This window comes from Simochromis diagramma, unplaced genomic scaffold, assembly GCF_900408965.1.
Source record: "Simochromis diagramma unplaced genomic scaffold, fSimDia1.1 OVJJ01000596.1, whole genome shotgun sequence".
Classification (NCBI taxonomy): domain Eukaryota; kingdom Metazoa; phylum Chordata; class Actinopteri; order Cichliformes; family Cichlidae; genus Simochromis; species Simochromis diagramma.
The window spans coordinates 14,361,499-14,389,480 of NW_024387245.1; the positions used below are offsets into that span (position 1 = coordinate 14,361,499).

Sequence of the window (27,982 nt, forward strand, 5' to 3'; positions counted from 1 at the left end):
AAGATGGGCCATTTTAGGGAAAAAGTGGCTCATTTGAATTTAATGACAGTAATGCATGTCAAAAAAGGCCCAAAATGTTGGGAGAAGGCCATATATACCACTGTGTAGCATACCCTCTTCTTCTGTTGCTGGACTTTTGGGAGAGACATGTTTCTCCATTGCTCGGCATGGGATTGTAGCTGCTCATGATAAACCAAAAGTCTTCAGCAGCATTGATGGTGCCTTTCCACATGTGCAAGATGCCAGTTCCATAGGTGCTGATGCACCCCGGTACCATCAGAGATGCAAAAGTTTGAACTATGAGCTGATAGCAAGCTAATATTTTTTGATCAAATAGCTAAATATTTCATTTGAAACATTTTATATGTTTTCTGTTTTATATGTTGAATAAAATATGGGATTATTTGATATGCATAAATTGCATTCTGTTTTTTATTTATATTTTGCACAGCATCTCCATGTTTTTTGGAATTGGAGTTGTAAAATGCAAGCATGTTAAAGGTCACCTAACATTAGCTTATTGGGAATTTTGTTGCAAGACTTCCAATAGTTGTTAAAAAAAATAGTTTATTATTCTCATTGAAAATCCCCAGAAATGATTTTTTTTTAATCATCCTGTCTGAAAAGCACAAGATGTTTTTAAATCAAAGGATTTTCAAAGACTAGGTCTGGACTCACAAAGTAATCTCTTCACTTCAATTTCTCTCCCACTGTCCTCCTACTTTTTTCATTCATTTCCTGCTACCTCCCTCTGTGTCCCTCCTGGCTCCAAAAGAAAGCTGCTTCAAACCATCTGTCTCAGTGTAGCACATGCCTCCTCTAGTCACCAGAGAGAAGGAAAAGGACATGTGGGGACACAACAGAACCATTACGGGAGCAAATTCTCTCCATTCAGACTTCTCCTCCTTTCTTCATCCGTCCAGATGCCAGAGCTCTACAAGTAACTATCAATACATAGCTGTATTGAGAAATAAAAGCAACCAGCAAATGGCCACTGAATAGATGCAATCTTTCGTGGTACACAGGGACATTGAAAAGTACAGCGCTGATATGAAATCCAAGCACTGATAGTAATTTAACGTAAGTAATGTAATAAAAACCTATTTTCTGCATATCGCTATATACCATAGCTCTGTACATTTTTTATTATTTGTTAATTGTATGTCATATTTTCATCACAATATTTTACCATGTTTTTACAGATTTTCTTAATAATGTGCACACAGACAAATTCATTAATTTACAATCAAATATTCTTAAGACTGGGAATAGCAGTTTTACCCTAATGCCCACAGTTAGAAGAATTAGTCTACTTCTAGTGTTTGTGTATGCTATTGTATGTGTTCTTTAATTTCTTATTTCAGGCATGTTTATTCTTTCACTTTGACGTGGCTAAAGGAAGTCAAAGCCCCTGACAAACAAGTCAGAGAGCTCAGCGGGACGATGGAGGCTCAGCAAGGTGATGGAGGATGAAGCCTGCATGGCACAAACCATGGTGTTTGAATTAATACACATTCGACAGACACATGGGTGTGTTTTCGTTTCCGTTTGTTCTTGGGGCAGTGCAAGTGGGGGTAAGGAAATCTTGTGGGAAATAAAATAAGAAAAGGAATAAAAGAAATTCTGGAAAAATATGTATTTCTGAGTGATATACTTCTGATGTGTGGCTGATTTGTGTTGTAATACACATAACAATCACACTAAAGTCAACATTTTTTCAATCTCATTATCATATATACACGACAGTACCATCATGGAGTGATACTAAATGGTTAATGTTCTTTTTAGATGAGACTTTTGACATAAGACATTTTTTCAAGTTACACAAAATAGTCTCTGTCTCAGAGTGTAGAGTTTATTTTTCTGCAGAATAGTTATCCTGATGCAGAATCAGAAAATACTGACTGACAGCAGTCATAAGGATAGAGTCAGTCCAGAATCGCATTAAATGAAAGATGTCAAACCATTGTGGAACCTTCGATGATTTAAAAAAATTTTTTAAACAAAAAGCACAAAAGGGAAATGTTAAAATCAGTCATTATCAATAAATATAGTCGATGTATAGAACTTTAAGGTCGTCTTCACAGGGGTGATTTAACGTTATCGCACCATGTTAAAAATACCAAGAAGGATGGCATTGATCAAAGCAAAAGATCAAGTACCTCACTGAAGAATAGCAGCAACTTATGAGGAGAGTGTGAAAATTACAAGGAAAGCGCTAAGTGGAGTTAGCTGATGTATGCCAAAGGGCACCATGATTTCTTCACATTGCTGCAGTAAATACATTAATCACTGGATGGGTACCATTTTTTTCCACTTGAGGAGGTTATGTTTTTCGTAGCATTTGCAGGTCAATCTATCTGTAAACAAGATAGCTCAGAAAGTTTTGAATGAACTCTGATAATTTTTTTAGGGGAGTAGAGTTTGGGTTAATGTAAAGAAACCATTAAAATTTGGTTTACCAAGGTCTCCAAGGTCAAATTAGTGAGTTATTGGTTGAAAATTAACCAAAAGCCTTACAAATTAAAAAATATGATTCCTACTTTGTCAATGTATAGAAAGTAGAGATGGACCGATCCGATATTACGTATCGGTATCGGTCCGATACTGACCTAAATTACTGGATCGGATATCGGAGAAAAATAAAAAATGTAATCCGATCCATTAAATATCACGAAAGCACCCCACAAAACTTGCAACACGCCTTAACTCACCTCAGAACGTTAGCACGTCGGAGCAGTATGCATCACGTGATAGAGCGGCTGTGGCATGCGGGACCTGTCGGTGGTCTGGATAGCATTTGGAGCTTCGCTAGCAACCCGGCATTTCATCTCCGACAAAGTTATCCCGAGAGAAGTAAAGCAAGTGTGTAAGTCCATCTCTGAATGTTTGTAAAGCATTCCTGCGTTAAGCTTAACAAACAACTGCCTCTTCTTGCTGCTACTTCAATCATGAAACTGCTTAACGATCAGCTGATCGGCTTTTCTGTCGCAAGTCCGTGTCTCTAGTTTGCTTTTGGCCCACTTTGCACCAGAAAGAGGAAACCAGCGGCTGAACAACAGCAGCACGTTTAAGCTTGATAAGCTGTTGTTAGAATTTATTTAATATTACTTTCTACTCGAGGATTTTTTTTTCTATGCAGCTGACGGCTGGTAACTGTGGAGGGGCGGATCTAGCAAAGTTTAGCCAGGGGGGCCGATAGGGCATTAACAGGGAAAAGGGGGCACAAAGACATACTTTTCTTTCTTATTCTCATTTAAAACGTCCAGCTTTTAATAAATAATTATCTGACACCCAAAGTTTTAATTTGATGCAAAATGAATAGAAGTCCATTACTGTATATAGTAACTATTAAGTCTAATATATATATATATATATATATATATATATATATATATATATATATATATATATATATACCCTAGTAAGCTATAGTACTTTTTCCTTTGGGAAGGTACCATCTGTGCAGTCTGCAATTTTGTTGAAGAAAGATGTTGAATCTATTTAATATTTCTTGAAAAATAATTGATTTCTGTGCATTTTTTTTCACACTGCATCAAATTAAGGTTGATTACGTCGATTAAGCATCATGAGGTGGAGTGTGAGGGGTGGTTCCCTATTTTTTATTTATTTATTTTTGTTGTTGCTGAGAGTTGGAACCCTATTAGTTAGGTTGCTTAATATTTATGCTAAGTACTCTTTAAAATACCAGAATAGGGAGGATGGTGTAGGTTTAAGTTTATTAGATTGATCAGTATTGCTGAACTATGAAATATTTTTTTTTGCATACAGGTATAACAGAATAGCTTTAGTGTAGTTGTTGTTTTAAACTTGAGTATGAACTTATACAAAATGCAGCAAGATATTTAAAAAAAACAGTTTTGTTGATTAAAAAACACTATATCGGATTCATATCGGTATCGGCAGATATCCAAATTTATGATATCGGTATCGGTATCGGACATAAAAAAGTGGTATCGTGCCATCTCTAATAGAAAGTACTGCATAAAGTTTTAAATATGATGCCACATTTGACTTCTGACCTCTCCTTCAAGTTCAATAGATTGAGCTGTAGGTCAAAAAGGTAAAAACACTATATAGAGCTATTTAAAAGGACAATAAGTTTTCAAACTGACACGAACATGCTGGAATGAAATACTTTTGAGTATAGCTGAAAAAATTTATTATGACTGGTGATTGTCATGGTTGGCTGTGTGGCAGGCAAGCAGAAGTGGTGGACCCAAAATTGCAGGACTCTTGGAGATGGGAATAAACTGAAAACGCAGCTTTATTGCTGGAGGAAAAATTCACGAAATAAAACTTACAAAAACAAAACTCTAAACCAAGGTGCTGGAGGACAGGACATTACAAACACACAGCAAGTTGAGGGTACGACGCGACACTGACACAGAGAAACACAGGGCTTAAATACACAGATGGCAGTAATCAAGGGATGAGAGACAGGAGGGGAACACACCTGGGAGAAATCACAGCTGACGAGACAGGGGAAACGTAAACTGAGCACACTCACATACGACACAGACCTTCACAATAAAACAGGAAACTCAGACACAGGGAACCAGACAAGACGTTGAACTAAACAGACAGATTCACAAACAGACGGGGTGACACCATAGACAGACAGATACAGACGCAGACTCAGAGGCAGACCGAATATAACACGTAGAACTCAAACAATAATAATAATCATGATAATAAATTGGAAAATGATAATAATAAACTTAAAGCGCTGGGTCACCGACCCAGGACCATGACAGTGATAGGCAGACTGGAGCCAATCCCAGCTGTGAAAAATTTAGAATAGCCAACTAATCACTATGGCTGTATCCCAATTCAGGGTCTGCAGCCTTAAAATACGCATTTCAAGGCCGATTACGTCACAGCGGCGCGCCGAAGGCTGTTCCAATTCAAAGGCTGCTCAAAATGCGGCCCTGAAATGCGTCCTTCATTTCCCTGAATTTTAAGGCTGTGGCAGTGTAGACTTCGTGGCCCAACATATCCCAGAATGCATAGCGCGGCGGTGGGTGTGGATAATTTTGCCGAAAAAAAAACGGCGAATGAGGGGCGGCCAAGAGTAAACTTTAAGTAAGTACTGAATATTATGTCACTTATTTATGTGCAAATGTTTAATAACGAAGAACATTAAAACATTACTGTTGGCCACATGTCGGCAAAGTTATGTGACATTAGTGACGTTTGTACTAACTTGGTTTTAACGCCTTTACTTTAAAATATATGCCGTTCAATAGCTGAGCTTAATCTTACAGAGAATGATCAAAGCTCATGTAGAAAGAAACAAACAAATGAACAAAAGATTTTCTCCTTCATTTCTGTCAAACAAAGCTGTATGACACGTTTCCAGCTGTTAGTATCATGGTTGCTAGGCAACCTGGGCAGCGCAACGGAGGCTAGACCGTCCCATTTCACAAGCCTCGCACTTCCGGCCTTAGCGGTCTTTGAGTACGCGGCCCTTGAGGACCATTGAAGCTGCGTACTTTAAGTCTGCAGACCCTGAATTGGGATACAGCCCATGTATGTCTTTGGACTGCAGGAGGAAGGTGAATAAAGAGAGCATCTGTAAACTCCAAACAGAAGGGCGCCATCTGGATGGTGGAGGGCACGCTTGCTGTGAGGCTACAGTGTTAACCATAGCACTATGGTGCTTCTCCCAAATGTATTCATCACATTTAAGTGCAAGACATTTAGAAAACAGTGTGAAAGAAAAGAGAAACACCTTCACATAAAAGCCAAAGATTGTGTCCAGATTTAAAGCTACTTATTTCCTGCTACTACTCAAGTCTACCAGTTTTGCCTTCAGCACTCAAAAGGACAAGCTGTTCAGTGGACTGTGAGCTTTAGCTGCCACACTGATGTCTATCTAGCAACAAAACCACCACCAAAGTTCCCAATTCTTCTTCTAAAACAAAGAAAAGCAGCTGATGGAAACAGACTTTGGTCCCATAGATGAATACACATGCCAACTGATAAAAAGCCTGTGTTTTCACAAAGTAACATTTTTTCCTTAGAAAAAAAAAAAAATGGAAACTAATGAAAACTTTCAGCTGAGCTCAAATGGATTTTCCTTTAGAAAGACATGGGGTTAAATGATTTCCTGGGTAGGATTTTTCAGGAAGCAGCAGAAAATTGCAATTACCATGTTTATTGCTAGTGTAAGCACAGATCATCGCACAAAATAAAACATTATTGTGAAATGATTTTGCATTTTTAAGAAGTTTTTCACATGTGTATAATATATGGTAGTTAAAAGCCCTACAAAGGTGTGTTCAGTTATTCTCTTTAGAGCTTTGCTCACGTTAAAATAAAATGTGATGGAAACTGGGTGGAAAGAAGAGTAAGAGGCGTGTTAATCAGGCAGCGTTTGACCCTACATACCCACACACTCTTGAGAAGGTTCAACATGTCCAAAATAATATAAATCAACTTTTTTTCTGCTTTTATGCTGGATGTATAACAGAAAACTGAAAAAACTAACAGCTCGGGTCAGCACAACACCATTTGAACTGAACAAGCAACTGGTTTTGACAGCGTGGCATTTGACTCAAGCAACTTTGCTATTCAAAAAAAAAAAAGAGAATAGAGATTGTACTCACACATGCTACATTAGAAGCTATAAAATAAAATGCACAGCAATACCCATTAAATGTACACTTTTAAAGAATACTATAAGAGTTAGTCCTGTATGATTACTCAACCTCAACATTTACAGGCTACACAATTTATCTAAGGATGAACATGTTACTTTAAACCACAACGTTTCAGTATGCATAATTATAACCATATGCACATAGCATGGTCGTAGAGAAATGCATGCACAGTTTAAAAAATGCAGAAACATCTATAGTGGACTGCAGTGGCAAAACAGGAGAGACATTTTCTCTAGGTGCAGAAATGAATCTGTGAACTCACCACACACTATCGCAAAATATCCTCAATACATTTAAATTTGTTTTGCAGTTTTCAAGTAGGGTTGTGCTTAAAAGTAGCTGCACAAGCTGATGAATGACCCCGTTTTAGTTTCAAAGAGACACGAGTGTTACTTCCCAGAGTCTGACCGGCTTAGGCCCATTCATGCAGTGTCCTCTTCTATCACGTTTGCTGCAAAACCAAATAACTAAATTGAGCTTCCACTGCAATAGTTTATCGGCCATATGGGTGTTTATGTCTTTCACCGACAAACTGTATGAATTAATGTAACTCACAGTTGAAATATCTCAGCAGAATTCAGCTGGGGGAGCATAGAGACTTTATTGGATGGGCCTGGACCCCCAAGGCTCACCCATAATGGCAGCACTGCTAATTATATACCAGCGATATTTACAGTATTTTGGATGTGGTTTAGTTTTCCACTTTGAATAAATACATAAGATATTTCCCATTGGATGGGTTACAATAGCACACAGTGTTAAAGTAATGGAGAAATCTCATTTTCAGAATCTGCATATTTGAACTGAATGAGCCCCTAGCAAACAATGAAGTCTGAAAATACAATATAGGAGCCTCACCAAACTCAACCCGCTAAAAACCATTTCATCTGAGATGAACATGGTTAAAAGCATCTTCATCTAATGACATAAAGGGACAAATTAAGCCTTTTTTTTTTTTTTTTTTTACCCCCAATGGCTATGTTCACTTAGTCAGATAATTAATAATTAATTTTAAGAATTCAGACAACTGTGCATGTTTAATCTATGACAGCTCAATAAAAATTATTATTAATAACAGTTCAACTTGGCTGAACTTGAGAATGTTGCATATTTATGTTTCCTGCACTTTTTAGAAAGCGAGACAGTTAAAGGTCATGGTGTCCTGTCAGTGGTACACGGCTGTACTTGTGCAGCCATGCAATATTGCCAGCATTATTGTTACTGGATTCCAGTAAGATGAATATATTCATCTTAAAGGCACTTTAGAAAATGATTCAGAACACAAACAAAAAGAAAAAATATTTTCAACCAGCGTGTTTCACATGATGAACAATGTTCTTTTACACAAATGCAGACTGAAAATTGGACAGAATATGGAAAGAAATGTCACCATCATTTCCAGAATCTGCATATTTGATGCATTTGCTATATGTTTGTATGCCTTTTAACCTTTTACCTGCTGTACCAGCTTTGGGATAAATAATGCATAACTACTCTTATCTTATATCTTAATGAAGATAACATAGCCTATTGAGCCTATTAATATTACCAATAGGTCTTTTGGCACATGTGACTACTCTGCAACAGGACTTTAAATTTGCATTTTCAATGTAATAATATATTATTTCATTGCATTTAAATCATAGTACCAAAACAATTAATCCTATTACCATTAGGGATGCAACGATACCAATTTTTTCAAACCGATACGATACCAATACTTGGATCTGAGTACTTGCCGATAGAGAGTACAAAAACCGATACTTCTACCACACACACAGACACACACACAAATGCAATGAATTGGAAGACAGGTTTTATTTTATTCTCTGCCAATAAAAAATAAAATCTTAATAAAAATGACGACAAAAAAATTTCAAGTGAAAAATAAGCACTTCTGTTAAATTATTGCAGAGTCGCCACATAATTTAACAAAATATCACTGGTCATCCAGAGCGATAAAATGAGTCAGAGCCTCTGTTATTTTAACTGCCCGTGGATTTTCTCTTGACATTTTTCATCGCTTTTCCAAAACCTGAGTTAAAGTTGGCTGTTCCGGTCCACACTGCTGACATTTTGTTTAGCCTTGCTACAGCAGCCTCCAGTTTCTCTTTTTTATCTGGAGCCACTAGTCTCACTCGCCTAACCCTGTGCCTGTTTAGCGCGGGATGTTCCCCTAGTGGCCAATCTAAAAAACTACAACAGAAATGACAAGCCACCCTCTGAAATGATGAATGAAATAAGTTAGTATCGGTTCATGGTATCGGTTAACTTTTACGAGTATGAGTACACACACATTTTACAGTATCGGCCCCGATACACAATACCAGTATCGGTATCGGTGCATCCCTAATTACCATATATAAGTCCATTTTGAAACAGAGTAGCTGGGCGATCGTGGCTCAAGAGTTGGGAGTTCGTCTTGTAATCGGAAGGTTGCCGGTTCGAGCCCCGGCTCGGACAGTCTCGGTCGTTGTGTCCTTGGGCAAGACACTTCACCCGTTGCCTACTGGTGGTGGTCAGAGGGCCCGGTGGCGCCAGTGTCCGGCAGCCTCGCCTCTGTCAGTGCGCCCCAGGGTGGCTGTGGCTACAATGTAGCTTGCCATCACCAGTGTGTGAATGGGTGGATGACTGGATATGTAAAGCGCTATATAAATACAGGCCATTTACCATAAAGCTGTGGAGGGGACTTTGAATATTGCCTCTGCCTGTGAAAATAAATAGATATTTTTAATTTAGTTACTAAATAGCATTTATGCCTTAAAAAATAATAAATATCACAAAAAGTCCAGTTTTATCGTTTCCACCCATTTTTTTTCCTGTTTATCCAAGCCAGGGTCACAGGGTTGTAACACTGGATTCTATCCCAGCTGCCACAGGGCAAAGGGCAGAGTGCACTCTGGACAAGCTGCCAGTTTGTTGGAGGACAAATACAGAGACAACTTTTTACACTCACAGCCAATTGAATATCACTAATTAACCTAGCATGAATGTCCCTGTACTTTGGGAAGATCGAGTACCCAGAGAGACCCCTACCAGACACTGGATGCAAACCTAGAACCTTCTTGCTGTTAGACGATAGCACAAACCGTCAAACTACTGTGCTGTCAAGTTTCTTTTAATTTGAATTAAAGACCAGCTGTAGATCAAGCATAATGGTGAAAGCAAAGACGCCTGTCCAACTTTTAATGTTCTGTTTTCATCCTCCTGTTTTATTTATTCACTTTTATTAGAAGGAGACATTTATGTGTACACATCCGTCTCAATGACTGCTATTGAGGTGCAGCAAATTTAAGAGGATATAGGAAGCCGCAGGAAGCCAATGGGGATGGATAAAATCACCGCAGGTTTGAAACCCCTGCCTTAGAAAAATGAAAGGAAGTGCCAGTTCCACAAAAAAGCACAGTGTGAAATCAAGACAGCTAGTCGAATATATGAAACCCATCTCATCCTCTGAAAGCAGCATCCAGGTTAGATTCAGCTTAGCTAAATTATCACAATGATAGGGTGAATTAAAAGGAATCTGTGCAGCAGAGAAACAGTCTTAAGATTTGAAAGAGCTGCAACTGGCATTTTCTGTCCTTGACTGTTTGATTTTGTTATGTGAACCTCCTGTTTTCAAATAAGAAGGGGAAAAGCCAGTGTTGCCCACTAAAACAGACAGAGCAGTTATATAAATAAAGTTAGCATGATTTCTGAGGCTTCTATAAAAGAAAAGCTGCTTCAGCTTGTCATGTTTCATTATGATTCCTAGAGGATTAAAGAACTCACTAACACATCAAGTGGGCTTCTTAACTTTTGAAGTGATTCACAGGAAAACTACTTGAATGCCACAGATACAATTTCTTTGTTCAAAACAATGTCTGCTGCTGAATTTAACAAAGTAAAAAAAAACAAAAAAAAAAAAAACACTGTGTGCAGTGTACTAGATGTAAGTACATGTAGTTAAATACAGAAAGTTCGGGAAGTAATAGAACAGAAGCAATACCTAAATTTAGATGACACAATAGGAACCCTAGAAAACATGTGAAGAAGATATTAAATATCATGCACTTGGTAATTTGGTTACCTAGGTAACCCCGGTTGTCTGGCAAATGAGTGACGATAGGAAGTATCCCTGGGCATGACCATTGGCGCTGCCAAAGGCCAAACCAGGAAAACTGACTTAATTTGCACGATACAGACGGAGGCACTGGTAAACGTGGTAACAAAGCTTTATTTAAAAACTGAGAAATACAACTGTGAAGCAACCATGAACTGTGAACTATAAGATTTACATAAGCTATGAAATGTACGTAAAATTCTATGAAGTAATGTAGCAAACGTGAACTGTGCAATAAATATGAAACTTTCGTAAACAATATTAACATGAACTCTGTGGCATGGAGCAAAGGGGAAGTCAGTCTGGGGAATGGAACCAGGAGTCTTTGAGTCACTGTAACCGGTGTTCCGGTGCAGTTCAGTCTTACTTGTTGCAGGTGGAGGTCTGGCATGGAAGGGGAAAGTGGTCCAAGTGAGACAGAGATGAATCCAGACGGGGATGATCCGAGGTACCCAGTAGCTCAGGCACGGGAGAGACGTGAGCATGAGCTGTGACTGAAAAAGCTGCCGAGAAGACCAGTGTCCAAATGAAGGTTAGTTAGTTGGCGAAGAGTAGTTACGAGCACTGGTCTTAAGTACCGGCAGCTTAATTGCCAACAGGTGTGGACTGCAAGCTGGAATGTGGCGACTCTGCCTAGAGGTTGAACCACCGGCTCTATGGAAAAAAAACCCTGCACTCACCCAGACCATGAGAACCATATATAAAGCCCTTGACCCAACACCTAAAATTCTCATATTCTTACTTGTGAAGATCACTAGAGCACCTGGACCAAAATGATCCATTGAACTCCTCACAGATGCAACCACCAAGGTAATCACTGAAGCATTAATATTTGGGGTTTTTTGTCACTGTAATTCTACTTTTATTAGGATAATAGTTTTTCATAACAGATTCTCGAATTGTTTCAGACCCTGCACATCTTTTGCATTTGTGATGACAGTTCAATTTTGTAGTCGGAAGAACTATTGTGATGTAGCAGATTTATTTAATTGGAAGCATGTTTTATTCCAACATAGATTACATCTATTTTTCATTTTAATATTCTGCATGCAATACCCATTAATTTGCAAGAATTACAAGCAAACGTTTTATTTTGCTGTCTCATTATGGGATATTTTGTGTAGAATCTCAAGGTGAAAAATTAATTCAATTAATTTTGAAGTAAAGCTGTAAAATAACATAAAAGAATTGCTGTGAATAACTTCTGGATGTACTGTTTGTATTATTCTGAGAAAATTCATGTAAGACTTACTTTAATTTAGACTTATTTGACTTGTTCTTTCATACTGACAGCATGCGATGCTGTCAAGTGATGCCCTTGGCTTGTACGATGTTGTTGCTGAGCTTGTGTGACACAGTCAGTCCGCAGTACATAAGCATGGTTTTCCAAAACAACTGTTCCAAACATTTTTTTTCAACTAATAGTTCTTAAGTTTCCATTTGGCTGAGCAGCTAAGTAGTGGTCAGTAATCCAGCCTATGGTGGAAGAGCGACAAAAGACAAGGGACAGTTAAATTAAGAAGAAAGAACAAATTAAAGTGACAACTATATCCTCTGCACCCAAATAAACCAGAAACAATGGTGAATAAAAGAAATTATTCAGGAACTATGCAAGCCTAAGGCAAGAATAACAAACAACTTAGCCAGCCAGCAAGCATTAGATATGTAGACTCATGAATAAATGATTCTCAGATCTCCAATTTGACTTCAAAAAGATACACACTGAGCTCACCATCAAAGGCCCTCCATCTCTGCCAGTGAGTTGTCACTGCAAAGGTAATAACTTTCTATTTCTCCCTCCTACCACCATCCCAACTCCCCCACCCCCAGCCCCCTACACACACCCGTCATTTTCATTTCATTTTTCATGCAACACAATGTAATTACATCTCTCTGCCACTGAATCCAAGGTAGCGACGTTTGATAGTGACACATCCAGCCCACAGACATCCTGTGGGTGTTAAGACATCAGATCACTGTGGAAGTCAACCACCTGCTGGGTGCACCCCCGCACGTTGCCGCCTGATCAGCAAAACCAATCCTGCACGATTACAGGCATGTAGTAATGCTGACAATCAAAGTCCCATGCCTCAAAACGACAAGTTGTCTTTGTGATCTAAAAGCTTTCGTGGACAGCACACATCAGATCTGGTGACAAGTGCAGTGATGAAGATACTGCCAGATTGAAGCCTGAGGTGAACATGTGGGCCTTTAAACAAACTTTTCTATGATGACTCTTTGCTTGTTTTTACCAGTGCCATTGCTTTTTTTACAGCTTTGTTACAAAGTCATGTTAAAACAAATGTTAAAACCCTTCAAAAAAAGGATGAACTTTTGTTATAGTTTTCTCCATTACTACTCATGAATTCTTCCATCCACATGGCATTTCAGTCATGCTTTTCATTACCCTTTGTTATATGTAATATTGCCTGAGTTATTTGAGCTTCCTGAAATAAAACTTGATCTCATCAACTAATTAATTGCCGGACCTTTTAGTGGTGAAAATAAGATTAAACTAACAAAGTCTTAGCAACAAAATGACATAATTGACTAGGCTACCAAACTGTTGCTTGATGGGGTCATGATGTAATGCTATATTATTTCAGTATAATTATTTTTGAATGTGACTGCTATCATTTAATTTTCAGATAACAACATGTTAGCCAACTGGAACCTTTTTTGTGTGCAGTTTTGATGTTCTCCATGGGTTCCCTCTTGGTACTACTTTCTCCCACACTCCAAAGACATGCACATTAGGTTAACAGGTGATTCAGTGGACCCTAGGTGTGAATTTGAGTGTGAATGTCTCTTCGTGTTAACCCAGCAATGGAGAGGTGACCTGAATGGAGCGCAATCCTTCTTACAGGGTGCACCCTGTGATGGCTGGGATAGGATATTTAAAGACAAACTCTGTAAACTGTGAATTTCTCTTTGCATTCTTAGGTAAGCTATCTTATGAAACCCTGCCTATAGGGATAACACTGATAAGATGCTTCCAAAGTAGTAGATCAAAAATGTCAAAGATCTGATTTATAAAGAAAAAGTTCAGAGCAGGGATTCTCAACTTGATTTTCTCCAGGGGCACTCTTGCACTATGACAGGAGGCCAGGGGCTAGTTAAAGACAAGCAATAATATTTATCAGATAAAAATGAAAAGGATGTGACAAAAAAGTAAAGTTGTGGTTTTTTTGGGGTTTTTTTTTTTTCAAATGAACTTACTTTGTAAAAACAAGATGCCTTGCACATGTTAAAAATCAAACTCCCTCACCATGATGGATGGATGGATGGAGTGTTAATTTTGCTGACTAATCATTTTCATCAACAACCATTTATTCCCGGACAAAGGCTTCTTGAATTTTGTAATTAAAGAAATGTACTGATGTCCTGAAAATAGGATTTTAAAGCTACAAAATACATCTAGAATAAGTTGATATAATTTTCAGTAGCATAGAGAAAATTATCACAGTATAAAATTTTGACATTTATAACAATCACAGAACAATGTACACGTTTACACTGGTCTAGTGGTGTAGTGATGTAGTAGTCTAGAGGTTTGGTTACAGAATGTCGTCGTCTGTTATCATATGTAACTTAGATGAGACATCCATACAGTGCATGTCAGCCAAAACAGGATTGATCTGTGTTCTCAAAATGACAAAAAATGTTATTAATATAGCATCAGATTCTTTCACGCTCCAGACAGCAAATATTCATGAACTGAACTGGTGCCGCTTTATACCACAGTTATATTCTTGCACCTGCCGCAGTGGAGCTGTACTTCCAACCCCAGTGCAGGAGAAAAATGAATTAAGACATCTGGTGAGGTAAAAAAGATTACTGATAAATTAGTACAAAAGAAGAAATACCTTTTCTTCTTGACCTGGATAAGACAAGTTTACTGTCATGGCACAATTAAAATAGTAGCCTCGAGCTGAATGTGAGGGAAAGTAAAATACAGTGATATGGAATAAGTGAAAGAAAGACACAAATCAAAAAGGTTGTTACGCATTCATGCCCTCTGGATAGTAGTGCACAACAAGAATGGATCCATGATGCTTAAATATGAATAAAAAATATTCCCTTCCCTTGATTCTTATTTACTGGAACAGATGTAGTCTGTAAAACAAAACAAAACAGTGAGTAGCCTATATCTATTTTCTAATCTCATCACCACCTACAAGCTCAGGATAACAGTAGAATTTTTCACCCAACCCAACACATTTGTTACAGCACTTAATGCACAGCACAATCTCTCATAAAGGAAGCTTGAGGAAAACTGCTGTGGCTACTCACCTGCATGGTGGTGTATAAAATGCAAACAACAGCTATATCCTAATTCAGAAACCTGTTATAATTGCTACAAAGCAAATACTCCAGGAATATGACATTATTTTTGTGCCTCTACTCTGAGCACACGTTAAAAAAAATTTAAGCTTAAATGTTGCATTTTGAGGAGAAAATTATTTTGAGCAAAGAAGAGTTTAATTTGAGCAAACAAAATTCATTGCTGCGTGCAAGAAATGTATTTCATTGTTTGCTATTATCCATATACACACACAATAACAGCACAAAACCAACCAATCACAGACTTGGATGCAAAAATTCAGATTGGCTAAATCCAGTGGAGTGGTTTGGTTTAAACTAGATTAAAACCAACAGTGGTCTTTAAAAATTATACATTTTAAAATAAAATAAATAAACATACTAACTGAAAATGGATTTAACTACATCCTGAATCATGTTTCCGGAATAGTGTAGTTAGCGAGCTGTTTGGAGACCATAACTACAGTGGCCCCTAGAGACAAAGCACGTACAAACTCCAAAACACTTGCAAACTCCAAAACACTTGCAAACTCCAAAACACTTGCAAAATCCAAAACACCAAAACACATGCAAATTCCAAAACACTTGCAAACTCCAAAACACGTGCAAATTCCAAAACACTTGCAAACTCCAAAACACATGCAAATTCCAAAACACTTGCAAACTCCAAAACACTTGCAAACTCCAAAACACTTGCAAACTCCAAAACACTTGCAAATTCCAAAACACTTGCAAACTCCAAAACACTTGCAAACTCCAAAACACTTGCAAAATCCAAAACACTTGCAAACTCCAAAACACATGCAAATTCCAAAACACAACGGAAGTGCTCCAGGACGCTAGGGGCAGTGTTGAGCTTGATTTGCAAAATAAACGGCAAGTTTGTCTGTATGGGACGGTCTAGTCTCCGTCGCGCTTTCCAGGTTGCCTAGCAACCATGATACTAACCGCTGGAAACGTGTCATACAACTTTGTTTGACAGAAATGAAGGAGAACATATTTTGTTCATTTGTTTGTTTGTTTCTACAAGAGCTTTGTGTGATTTGATAAGTATCTGAGGCTGAGACCACAGGACAGTAAAACATGATTTTTGGGCTTCATTTCTGTACTGAACAGTCATTTAAGATTAGCTAGTAAATAACAATTAGCTAATGTTGTTCATGAGACTAAAGTCATATCACTTTGGTAATGTAAATATAATATGGCCAATATTATAGTTATTATATTAATCATTATTAGCTATTACAGCAGTGAACATGAACTCTGTGTCAGCCTCAGTACAGATTCAAGTTGCAGTTATTTATATGTCTTATCACCTTAAATCTTCACTCAAAGACAAGTGTCTTTGACAGTGTATTTAAAGGTGTATCATATATAAGAGACAAATGTTGTTCCTTCAGTATGTTGGCATTACTAAATTTGGCTCATTGCTTACATATATTTATAAAAAGAAAATGTACAAGCTGTGATAACTGTTTCTGATAAAATGAAGAGTAGACTGATATATTGAATATTCCTTTATTGGGTGAGAAAATCAGACCATGTCATAACTGCTTTAAGTCATACAGAATAGATATCAGAGCCTTAAACAGGCTGACTTCTGCTAAATGGGTCAAACTAGGCAGAAAGTATACAAACACATAACATCCTTATAAAATATGATGTAACACTATAGATCAACTTACCTCAGAATATATAAAGCATATAAACAATTACAGCAATATGATGCAACAAACACAACAGTACTACTAATCCAAAATACTCAAAGCTTCATAGAACTGAAACAAACATTTATTTTTAGGTCCATTCTGCTGCTGATACATACTTTAGGTTTCTGAATGTTAAACTTGTTGCTGCCTTTCATAGTGTGTAACTTGAAGGCCCTGAGTACTTTCTCCCACACTGAAAACACTAGGAGGATAAAATTATTTGAACATTACCTAATAAGACTGATTCAGGACAGACAATTAGTGATTCTAAACTTTTCTAGCAGTCCTTCACAAACAGGGAACAGTCTGTCTATTCTCTCCATCTGTCAGCTGCTGCTGGCTCTTCCTCCTCCTCTTCCTCACACACTGATGAGTTTGTCCTGGTGGATCATCAGGGGTGCAAAGCCTCACAGATGATGTGCAGCAGTGGGTCCCTCAGTCTGTCCTCACTCTGGACACTTGCAGTTGTCACACATGGAAATCAAATGTGTGATAAGCTGCAGGATTCAAACACAAGTGTAACTTATAAATGAATGTTCATACTTTTATTACACAATCAGAGAGAAAGAAACAGAGAGAGAGAGAGTGAAGGACAGACAGACAGGTGACAGTCTCAGGTGTATACACTGCTACAAAACAGCACAAAAGAAGGAGGATTTAGTTTGTGTTATTACGAAACAAAAAGAGTTCCCAGATGGTACAGTGGACACATGTGTGACTCCTGTGATTAAAGCATCTTTCTTTCAGCTTAACGAGTGAACCGTCAGCTCGTTCAAACACACGTTAAAGTCCGTTTGGCTCGACACCACCGAACAGAGGCAGCAATATAACATAGCTAACATTACCAGTGCAGTGGATCCTGCTTGTGCCATGATATTCAGGACTGTAAACCGAGCAGCATCACTGACTTTCAGCTTGTTGTGTTTGTGGATATATGACTGACTTTAATCATCCATAAAATCATCACATTCTCTGTAAGATTAAAGTCAACTATTGAACGGCGTATATTTTGAAGTAAAGGCTTTAAAACCAAGTTAGTACAAACATCGCTAATGTCACATAACTTTCCCGACATGTGGCCAACAGTAATGTTTTAATGTTCTTCATTATAAAAACATTTGCGCATAAATAAGTGACATAATATTCAGTACTTACTTCTGAAAGTTTACTCTTCGGCGGCTCCGCTTCCGCCGTTTTTTTCGGCAAAATTATCCACACCACCGCCGCGCTGTGAAATCTGGGATATGTTGGGCCCATCCTTAAAATTCAGGGAAATTAAGGACGCATTTGAGGGCCGCATTTCGAGCAGCCTTTGAATTGGGACAGCCTTCGTCGTGTCGCTCTGCCTTAAAATGCGGCCTTTAAGGCTGCAGACCCTGAATTGGGATACAGCCCAAATCCGGTCATTGGTACTTCCTGGCTTGTGTAGTTACTAGGTAACAAAAGTTCAACACTGCCCCTAGCGTCCTGGAGCACTTCCGTTGTGTTTTGGAATTTTGCATGTGTTTTGGATTTTGCAAGTGTTTTGGAGTTTGCAAGTGTTTTGGAGTTTGTACGTGCTTTGTCTCTAGGGGCCACCGTAGTGTACAGAGAGTTGAAGCACGGAGCAGAGATGTTGTGAGCGCGAACGACACCCTGAGAGCAGGTCTGCAGATGTCTGTGAGCACACAGAGCAGAGATCTGAGCAAGAGCAAATGCCAACAACTGATCGAGAGGGCCTGTTATTGTGTGTGTATATGGATAATAGCAAACACTGAAATACATTTCTTGCACGAGGCAATGAATTTTGTTTACTCAAATTAAACTTTTCTTTGCCCAAAATAATTTTCTCATCAGAATGCAACATTTGCGCTTGCAATTTTTTTTTTTTTTACATGCACTCAGAATAGAGGCACAAAAATAATGCCATACAGGAAAACAGTTTGAATTGACTGCTGCAACAGACAAGTAACAGAACCTCTGCTCTGTTAGACAGCCTGTGGGGTACAGTAAATTCACTGTCATGTTCAAGAAACCAGTTTGAGATTATTTGAGCTTTATGACCAGAGTAACGCGTTACTGTAATCCGATTACTTTTTTCAAGTAACGAGTAAAGTAAGGGATTACTATTGCAAAAACGATAATTAGATTACCGTTACTTTCCCGTAGGAACGCTGCGTTACTGCGTTACTAAAACCGTGATTTTTTTGCGAGAATGTCTCATGACAGTGACATAAGCAAGTGCAACGTTCGTTACAACAGCTGTGTGCAGTCAACAATGGATAATATATCCAGTGCGGGAGAGCGTATGAGCGTGCAGCGTTTAAAGCGTGGAAGTACTGACCTTACTTTAAGTTTGACTCCATAAAAAGTGACAAAAACATTAGTGTCCGCTGTTCACTGCGTGGGAAGAAAACTTCTTTTTACAGCGAGAAAACCCCCCCCTAAACTTCCAAGCAAGCACCATCGTAGCGCACTCGGAAACTCACAGAGAAACAGCCGTATCCTTCCACTGACCGCTGCCTCACACCTGCACCAGGGTAAACCTCCGCCTACCTACTCCTGCTTTAGAGGTGAAAATAGAGCAACAGGACCGCTAGTCTTTGACTTTATTTATTTTCTGCTGTGTTTTACTTGCATCTATTTGAAAGAGCGAGTGTAAACACACACACACAACACCACACAACACACATACATATATATATATATATATAATAGATATATATATTATATATATACACATATATATATATATATATATATATATTATATATAATACACATATATATATATATATATATATATATATATATTATGTGCTGGAATGTGCAGAAAATAGGTTTAAATATTAAACAAATATAATATAATTACATTTTTGCTTGATGCATAAAGTTAAAAGATTAAAACTAATAAAACAAGTTTTAAAAAGAGACTTTTCCATTTGATTACATTTTGTATGATGGATTATGCAGAAAAAGTAGAATTGTGCTGAAAGATCTATCGCTTTATCACCTATTCAGGTTGTAAATCGTGTTTTTAAAAATAACTAAGTAACTAAGTAATTAATTACTTTTGAAAATAAGTAATCAGTAAAGTAACGGGATTACTTTTTTGGGGAAGTAATCAGTAATTAGTTACTGATTACGCTTTTCAAGTAACTTGACCAACACTGTTTATGACATTGTTTGACCAGGCAATGGTCATGATATGGTGTGTTGAAAAGATGGTACACTGAGGTTATGAAGGGATGGACATGGTCAGCAACAGTATTCAGGTAGGCTCTGGTATTTAAACAATGCTCAGCTCGTGATGAGGGGCAAAATGTGCCATTACACAATAGGCCTCAACTGTTGATACAAGGCAGGACGGATGCATGCTTTCATGTTGTTTACACCAAATTCTCCCCCTACCATCTGAATGTTGCAGCAGAAATCAAGACTCATCAGACCTGGCAATGTTTCACCAGGCTTGAGTTGTCCAATTTTGGGGAGCCTTTGCAGATTGTACCCTCACTTTCCTATTCTTAGCTAACAGGAGTGGCACCCAGTGTTCTCTTTTGTTGCTGTATCTCATCTGCTTCAAGATTCAACATGTTGTGTGATCAGAGATACTCTTCTGTATACCCTGGTTGTAACAAGTGGTTATTTGAGTGATTGTTGCTTTCCTGTCAGCTTCAAGCAGTCTGGCCATTCTCTTCTCTTCTCTGTCTTTTTCAATCATTTCATTTTAATGCAATTTAATTAGTTGCATACATTGAAAAAAATATGTGATACCAATATTTTTGCCCTATAACGGCAGCTTATGTAGGGGAAAGCAATGTGATAAGATGAGATGAATCATGATCAATTTAGTTCCGAACACAATTCAATGGCCACTAAATCACTGTAACTTTCAATTTCCACTGTACATAGCTAACACAACAAAACACATCTTTCAGCTTTCCTTGCAATATAAAGATGTGGGGTTTTTTGGAGACCTGGAATATAAATGTGCATGCGTCTAAAGCACTGTTCAAATGTGATATAGGCTATAGATTAAAAAAAGTATATATTTTTTTGTCATATTGTATGTTTGGGGTTGATCCAATACCAGTTCACTCTCACATTCACACACTGGTGGAGGCAAGCTACGGTTGTACCCACAGCTGCCCTGGTGCAGACTGACAGAAGCGAGGCTGCCATATCGCAGTGGCGTAACCGGAAGTTCCTGAGACCATATTAGACCCACACTAGTTGCAAAATCCATCACAATGTGGGTTGAATCTGACAGCATTGTGTGTACAAAAATGCTGTAGGTCCTGCACAATAATGTAAAAAATACATATAAATATAATAGAAATAGATATAAAAATATTTAATGTTTGTATATTGGGTCACTTTAGGAAAAGTAGTTGCTGTTTTTGCTACTGTTAAGTGTTAAAATTTGTCTAATTTGAACCGGAAAGTATGTAAGTATGAAAATAAAGTTCAGAAAAGCTATAATAACAACCATTAGTCTTGCCCAGGGGTAGGCAACGCCAGGCCTCGAGTGCCAGTGTCCTGCAGGTTTTAGATGTGTCCTTGATCCAAAACAGCTGATTCAAATGGCTAAATTACCTCCTCAACATGTCTTGAAGTTCTCCAGAGGCCTGGTAATGAACTAATCATTTGATTCAGGTGTGTTGACCCAGAGTGAGATCTAAAACCTGCAGGACTCGAGGCCTGGCGTTGCCTACCCCTGGTCTAGCCCAAGAGGAGAATACTACTGGGAGTTATTATTTTTTATTTATTTATTTATGTTATATTGCTTCTCCTTTTCACATTTGCACTGCCCCTCATTTTACAATCAAATAAATATGAGTTGCTCTGAGCAACCCGAGTCTCCCATGAGGGTGGCTACACTTTCAGGTGATGCTGCCTTTCAGTGCTGCAAATTCCACACCACGTTCCTCTCTGAAATTAGAATGGGGTGATAACTTTGCTTGGCAGACTGAAGCTTTATATTGTTGAAATCGAAATGTTCAATGTCGTAGGAATGTTGTAGGAAACATCTTTCCAACTTCTGTTGTGTTTTTTCAACTTCTGCTGTTTTTAATTCAAATTCTGACTTTTATTTTTCTCAGAATTCTGACTTTAATCTGAGAATTCTGAGAAAAAGGACAGAATTATGAGGAAAAAGTCAAAATTCTGTTTTTATTCAGTTTGTGTTGTTTTCATTTAACTTCTGTTGTGTGTGTTTTTTTTTGTTGTTGTTGTTTTCATTCAAATTCTGTTTTTGTTCAGCTTCTGTTGCTTTCATTCAAATTCTGAGTTCTTTTTCCCCCTCGGAATTCTGACTTTAATCTGGGAATTCTGTGCTTTTGTTTTATTTCAAAGTCTGCTTTTCTTCAACCCATGTTTCTTTCATTCAACTTCTCTTGTGTGTTTTTTCAACTTCTATTGTTTTCATTCAACTTCTGTTGTTTTGATTCAACTTCTGTTTTCATTCAACTTCTCTTGTTTTTATTCAACTTCTCTTGTTTTAATTAAAATTCTGTTGTTTTTAAATCAACTTCAGTTGTTTTTAATTGAAATTAAATACAACAGAAGTTGAATATAAACAACAGAAGTTGAATGAAAACAACAGAAGCTGAATTAAAAACAACAGAATTTTAATTAAAACAACAGAAGTTTAATAAAGTCAGAATTCTGAATTCAATCTCAGAATTCTGGAAAAGAAAAAAATAAAGACATGCCCACTTTTTTTTCCAGTGGCTCTAATCCTCTTCTGTAATTAAATAATAATTATTGTAAAATTAAATAATAATTATCAAATCATTATTTTTGTTTTCCTACAGAAATAAGCATGTACTTTCAAATACAGGCACTCAAAGTATTCAATATTAAATAAATTATCTTTAAAGAAAAAAAAACAAACTCTAACAATATGAACCACAGTTAAATATACGCTACATTAATGTCATATTAAAGGTGACATTTTCATGTTTAGTCTTTTTCTGTCAATCAAGCTAAAAAAAAAACGGCAGATCTAATTTTGTGATTGGGTGCTGCTTTGGTCTGACATCTCACTGTTTCTTACCATTCTGATTTCTTCTTTTCAAAAGGAATTCTTAACAGAATGGCATTTTCCACTATGAGTCAAACATCTGTGGAAATAAAATAACTTGAATCTTTTACAAAAAGGAAAATATAACAGGTAAATCAGAATGTGAAATTGAAAGGAGAGCCAAATTAAGGAAAAACCTGAATAAATTGGTGCACATTTATCATATCTAAGGATCTATGGCTGAGTGGCAACCTTTCTTAGGACAAAATTTGGTTTCCCCTTCCAGTTTTAAAGCTCTGCATTTTTTCCCCCACTTATAGTTACTGTTTCTTTTTTTTCTGCATCTATTCCCAAAACAAAATTCCCACATTTCTCTATATATACTCCATACTGGTACTGAGGTTGTTGCACTCTATTTATTTGGATTACTTTATGACTTGTTATTCTGTTTTTGTTTTTTTAAATTCTGTTTCTTCGTTATTCTATTTCTTTTCACTCTGGGACCGTGTGTATGTAATTTCTTTCCACCTCATGTAAATATGCAAAGCGAATGACAATAAAGCTTCCTTGAATCCTTGAACAAAAGGAAATCAATATTCATGAAGTGTAATACTGCAGTCTAAAATAATTTTATAGATTTAGTCTGAAATGAATCCTAAATCCTGGGATTTCACTTTGTTTTCAGGCACTGAGATATTCTATAGACAGAGGAAAACACAGTGTCAGCAAAAAACTCGAGGGGAAACAAATATCAAGAGGATACAGGGAGAGTGGCAGGTGTGAGGGAGAGAAAGAGCGTGGGGAAGAAAACCGCATGACAGGTAGTCTTTGTCTAAGGGCTATAGGCAAGATGAATGCACCATGTGTATAAAGTGTGAAGCAAGTGGAGAATCAAGTAGACGAGAAGGAAGTGTGACAGAGAGGCAAGATGTGGAATATAACAGTTGTCAAGGATTAAATCAATAGAGAGGTGTTTACCGTGAACAAGCTGAGACCACAGTTCAAAAAACAAATGAGTATAGGCTACTGTGGGTGAATCACTGATGCTTACTTCTTCAAAATGATTTGTCAGCTAAACAAAAAGAAATATTGCAAACATTTGTGTGAGTTTTAAGAAATTCTTCCACTCCTTACAACCTATCAAGCATTTTCCTTTTTTCCCCATCTGACAAACCAGTTCTGTCTCCTTTACCTTCATACTTAACCCACATATACACAGACATGCACAGGCAAACCCAAGCTCACTCTTTCTATGTGAAAGTATGATTATATTTCTCAGACACACGCCCATACCCTGCTCTTCAGATCTGAAATGAGGTGGAAAAATAACTGAGAAGCCAGACGGGCGCCTGCAGCTATCTCAGGGATGAATACAACTATTCCATTACAAACACCTTTAATGTCGCCATGGTACGTCTGACTTGCTATGCAGTCCCATCATTTCATTTTTCTTGAAGGTAGCAGCACCATAATTTCTGGTTGCAACTTTGCGGCATACAACTCATAAAAGGGGGCAAACAGCAATCAAGCAATGCGTTTTGTTAATGAGAAAGCATAAATAGTCTTTCATGGTTTTTCGAAATGGGGTCTAGCTGTGTGCAACACATTAGCAACCTTAGAAAATAAATTCACAGATGGAGTTGCTGGAGGTGAAGAAACCGATTCTGAGTGTGAAAGGTGTGTGTACATTGTCAGTTCTCAACATTAATATTTATGTTTAAAACAATACTAAAATCATCTCGGTATTATTTGCAAGATTAGCACTATTCTTAGAAAATTGTTTGTTAATATTTGTGGTCCCTAGTGTTCATCCAACTTATTTTTGCAGGGTGTTCTTTGATAAATACACTAACATTCACAGGTTTAGTATAACTTTTTATCTTCTTCATGACATTGCAGTTATTGAGCAATAGAGTTATTAATCAGAGTCTGAAAACAATTGTGATTTTAATCTGATTAAATATATATTATATATACTGGCTCCCAACCATATTCTTGTATTCCAATGAAACACTGCAATAAGGTTCACACAGCCAAAAACTGCCCTTTAATAGAGCTATGCATATGACTTGTTAAATATATCTTGGATCAGTCTTTGTGGTTTCAATTTTAGTATCAAAATCACCCAAAATAAACACTTTAGAGTTTTCTAAATGAATGCTATTACATTTATGGGAAATTGCCCCCCAAAACTTGAGTTTTCATTCAACAGAGGGAACTACTCCCTTCACACATAGACCAACGTAAACTGGCTCTAACCAAAATCGATTGAGAAGTGTGAGGCCATGAGGACAAATACATCAGAGTCTCTAGTTTAAGAAACAAACAGTCACCTCAGAGGTCCTCAGCTGGCAGCTTCATTATATGGCGACAGCAAAGAACACCAGTCTTAATGTCAACATTGAAGAGGCGACTCTTGGATGCAAAGGAAAGCCATATGTGACAAAGGATTGAAAAAAAAAAAGACATAAAAGAAAAGATTAAGATAGGCGAAACAACACAAGCATTAGACAGAAGAAGATTGCAGAAAAGTTTTATTACCAGATAAATCTTTGTTTCAGGTGTTTGGGTTAAAAACAGGAACATTCGTGTGACACAAAACAAATAAGAAGTTGCTACAGAAGTGCTTGACGCCATCTTTCAAGCATGGCAGATAAATGTAATAGTTTGGGGTGCTTTGGTGATTGCACAGTGGGTGATTCACACAAGATATATATCAGTGATCTGGAACAAGGAAGGCTATCACTCTACTTCCGTCTGGAGGACAACTGATCCAAAACATGTGAGAACTATAGAATGAGCAGCCAGCTGGGTTTCTGTCTCTGGTGAAGTGGCCGGCACAGTCGCTGAATCTCATCTCTTTTGGACTCTTGTGGGATCAGCATGAATGTATGTTATGTAACAAGTGCCCGACAAACCAATCCAACTTGTTGAAGCTGCTTCAGGAAGCACTCCACGAAATCTCCCCAACGATCTGAAAGCTAGGCTTTGAATGCTGCAAATGGACAATTATATGACAATAATTGGTCTTCCCACAAGCCTTTTCACTCACGCTACTAACGCTCTGTCACAAATTAGATACATTTCAAGGCTGGGGGTCACTGAACTTCCTTCTACATCAATACAATGAATTAAAGTTAACCTGAGCTACAACTAGTCTAATGAAAATACACCATAAAGTGTCACCACAAGAACAGTTTCAATGCACTTTGGAACTCATTCTACACTTTCTGGAATTCTGTGAGAGAGATGAAATATTATTTCATTAATAAGAGTTGGAGACTTGCTGCTGACCAAAAGATGCTGAGATTTCAGTACTGATAATGATAAACGGATTAAGAATGAGTATCACTATATCATCAAATCTGCTGGTTCTCTGAACTGAATGGTAGTTATTCATTTAGTACTTTTGACAGCATTGTCAAACAGAGATGGGCAGTAACGCGTTACTGTAATCTGATTACTTTTTTCGAGTAACGAGTAAAGTAAGGGATTACTATTGCAAAAACGGTAATTAGATTACCGTTACTTTCCCGTAGGAACGCTGCGTTACTGCGTTACTAAAACCGTGATTTTTTGCGAGAATGTCTCACGACAGTGACGTAAGCGAGTGCGCCCTTAGTGACAACAGCTGTGTGCAGATCAACAATGGATCACATATCGATTGTGGGAGAGAGTATGAGCGTGCAGCATTTAAAGCGTGGAAGTACTGACCTTACTTTGAGTTTGATTCCATAAAAAGTGACAAAAACATTAGTGTCCATCGTGCGTGGGAAGAAAACTTCTTTTTACAGCGAAAAAAACCCCTAAACTTCCAAGCAAGCACCGAGTGCGCAACGACGTAATGGGAAACTCACAGAGAAACTCGCGGATTCTTCAACTGACCGCGGCACACCTGCACCAGGGTAAACCTCCGCCTACCGCAGTCCTGCTTTACAGGTGAAAATAGAGCAACAGGACCGCTAGTCTTTGACTTTATTTATTTTCTGCTGTGTTTTACTTGCATCTATTTGAAAGAGTGAGTGTAAACACAAAAAATATTTTATGTGCTGGAATGTGTAGAAAATAGGTTTAAATGTTAAACTAATTTATTCAACTCAGAGAATGTTGCATATAATTAAATTTTTGCTTGATGCATAAAGTTAAAAGATTAAAACTGATAAAACAAGTTAAAAAAAAGAGTCTTTTCCATTTGATTACATTTTGTATGATGGATTATGTAGAAAAAGTAGAATTGGGCTGAAAGATCTATCGCTTTATCACCTATTCAGGTTGTAAATCGTGTTTTTAAAAAGTAACTAAGTAACTAAGTAATTAATTACTTTTGAAAATAAGTAATCAGTAAAGTAACGGTATTACTTTTTTGGGGAAGTAATCAGTAATTAGTTACTGATTACTTTTTTCAAGTAACTTGACCAACACTGTTGTCAAAACAGTTCCTTTCTCTTCCTGATATTTTCGATGCCAACTCCCTGGTGGACAGCCATGAAATGTTTGTAGCAAAGTTTATTGTTCTGGAGGAGATGGCTTATCACAATGCTGACTGGCTGATTTAGCTCTAGTGCTGCCATGAGAGTAAGATGAATGAATTCCTGCACAGTTTGGAGGATGCATCATAATAACTATGGTGGGCATCTATTATGGGATTCTCAGGCTAGACCAAGTAACTATTAGATGGACATTAAAACATCTTTCCTAATGTGGAACAATTACAACATCTTATGTATGACTCAAACCTGGACCTTCTGTTCTTATTGTAGAGATGGCTATATGAAAACTCTCCTGCTCACATATTGAATGTGCACTGTTATTATATTTTAATAGGTTTTATTATTTTAGTCCTTTTCAATGTTAAAAACAGTATAAGCTGTAAACAAATACAATGGTCATGTTAATGCAGTTCTCAAATTAATACTCAGCTGAAAGTTGTCCTTCACTGCAATTATAAATCTATAGATCAGCATCTGCAACAAAAAGTGTTTTATAATAAACTGAATATTCTTATTAAAGAGTGTGTTAACAATAGTGAGGTCATTAGGTGATTTTAATATAAATTGGAGAGACACATTTAAAAAGAGTTAAAAGAGGTGTTAAAGGGCTATCTGACCACAACATGATCCTGGTTTTAAGAAAATGCACAAAAAGGAGATTTAATGAGC

At 37.4% G+C, this 27,982-nt stretch overlaps 1 long non-coding RNA gene across 1 annotated transcript; it reads left to right on the forward strand.

The window, feature by feature from the left end:
* The first annotated feature begins 5,402 nt into the window (after positions 1-5,402).
* Positions 5,403-27,790, forward strand: LOC120714546. Its single transcript, XR_005691423.1, has 3 exons — positions 5,403-5,553; positions 12,547-12,549; positions 27,780-27,790. It is a non-coding gene; the product is annotated as an uncharacterized LOC120714546 (long non-coding RNA).
* The last annotated feature ends 192 nt before the right edge of the window (positions 27,791-27,982 follow it).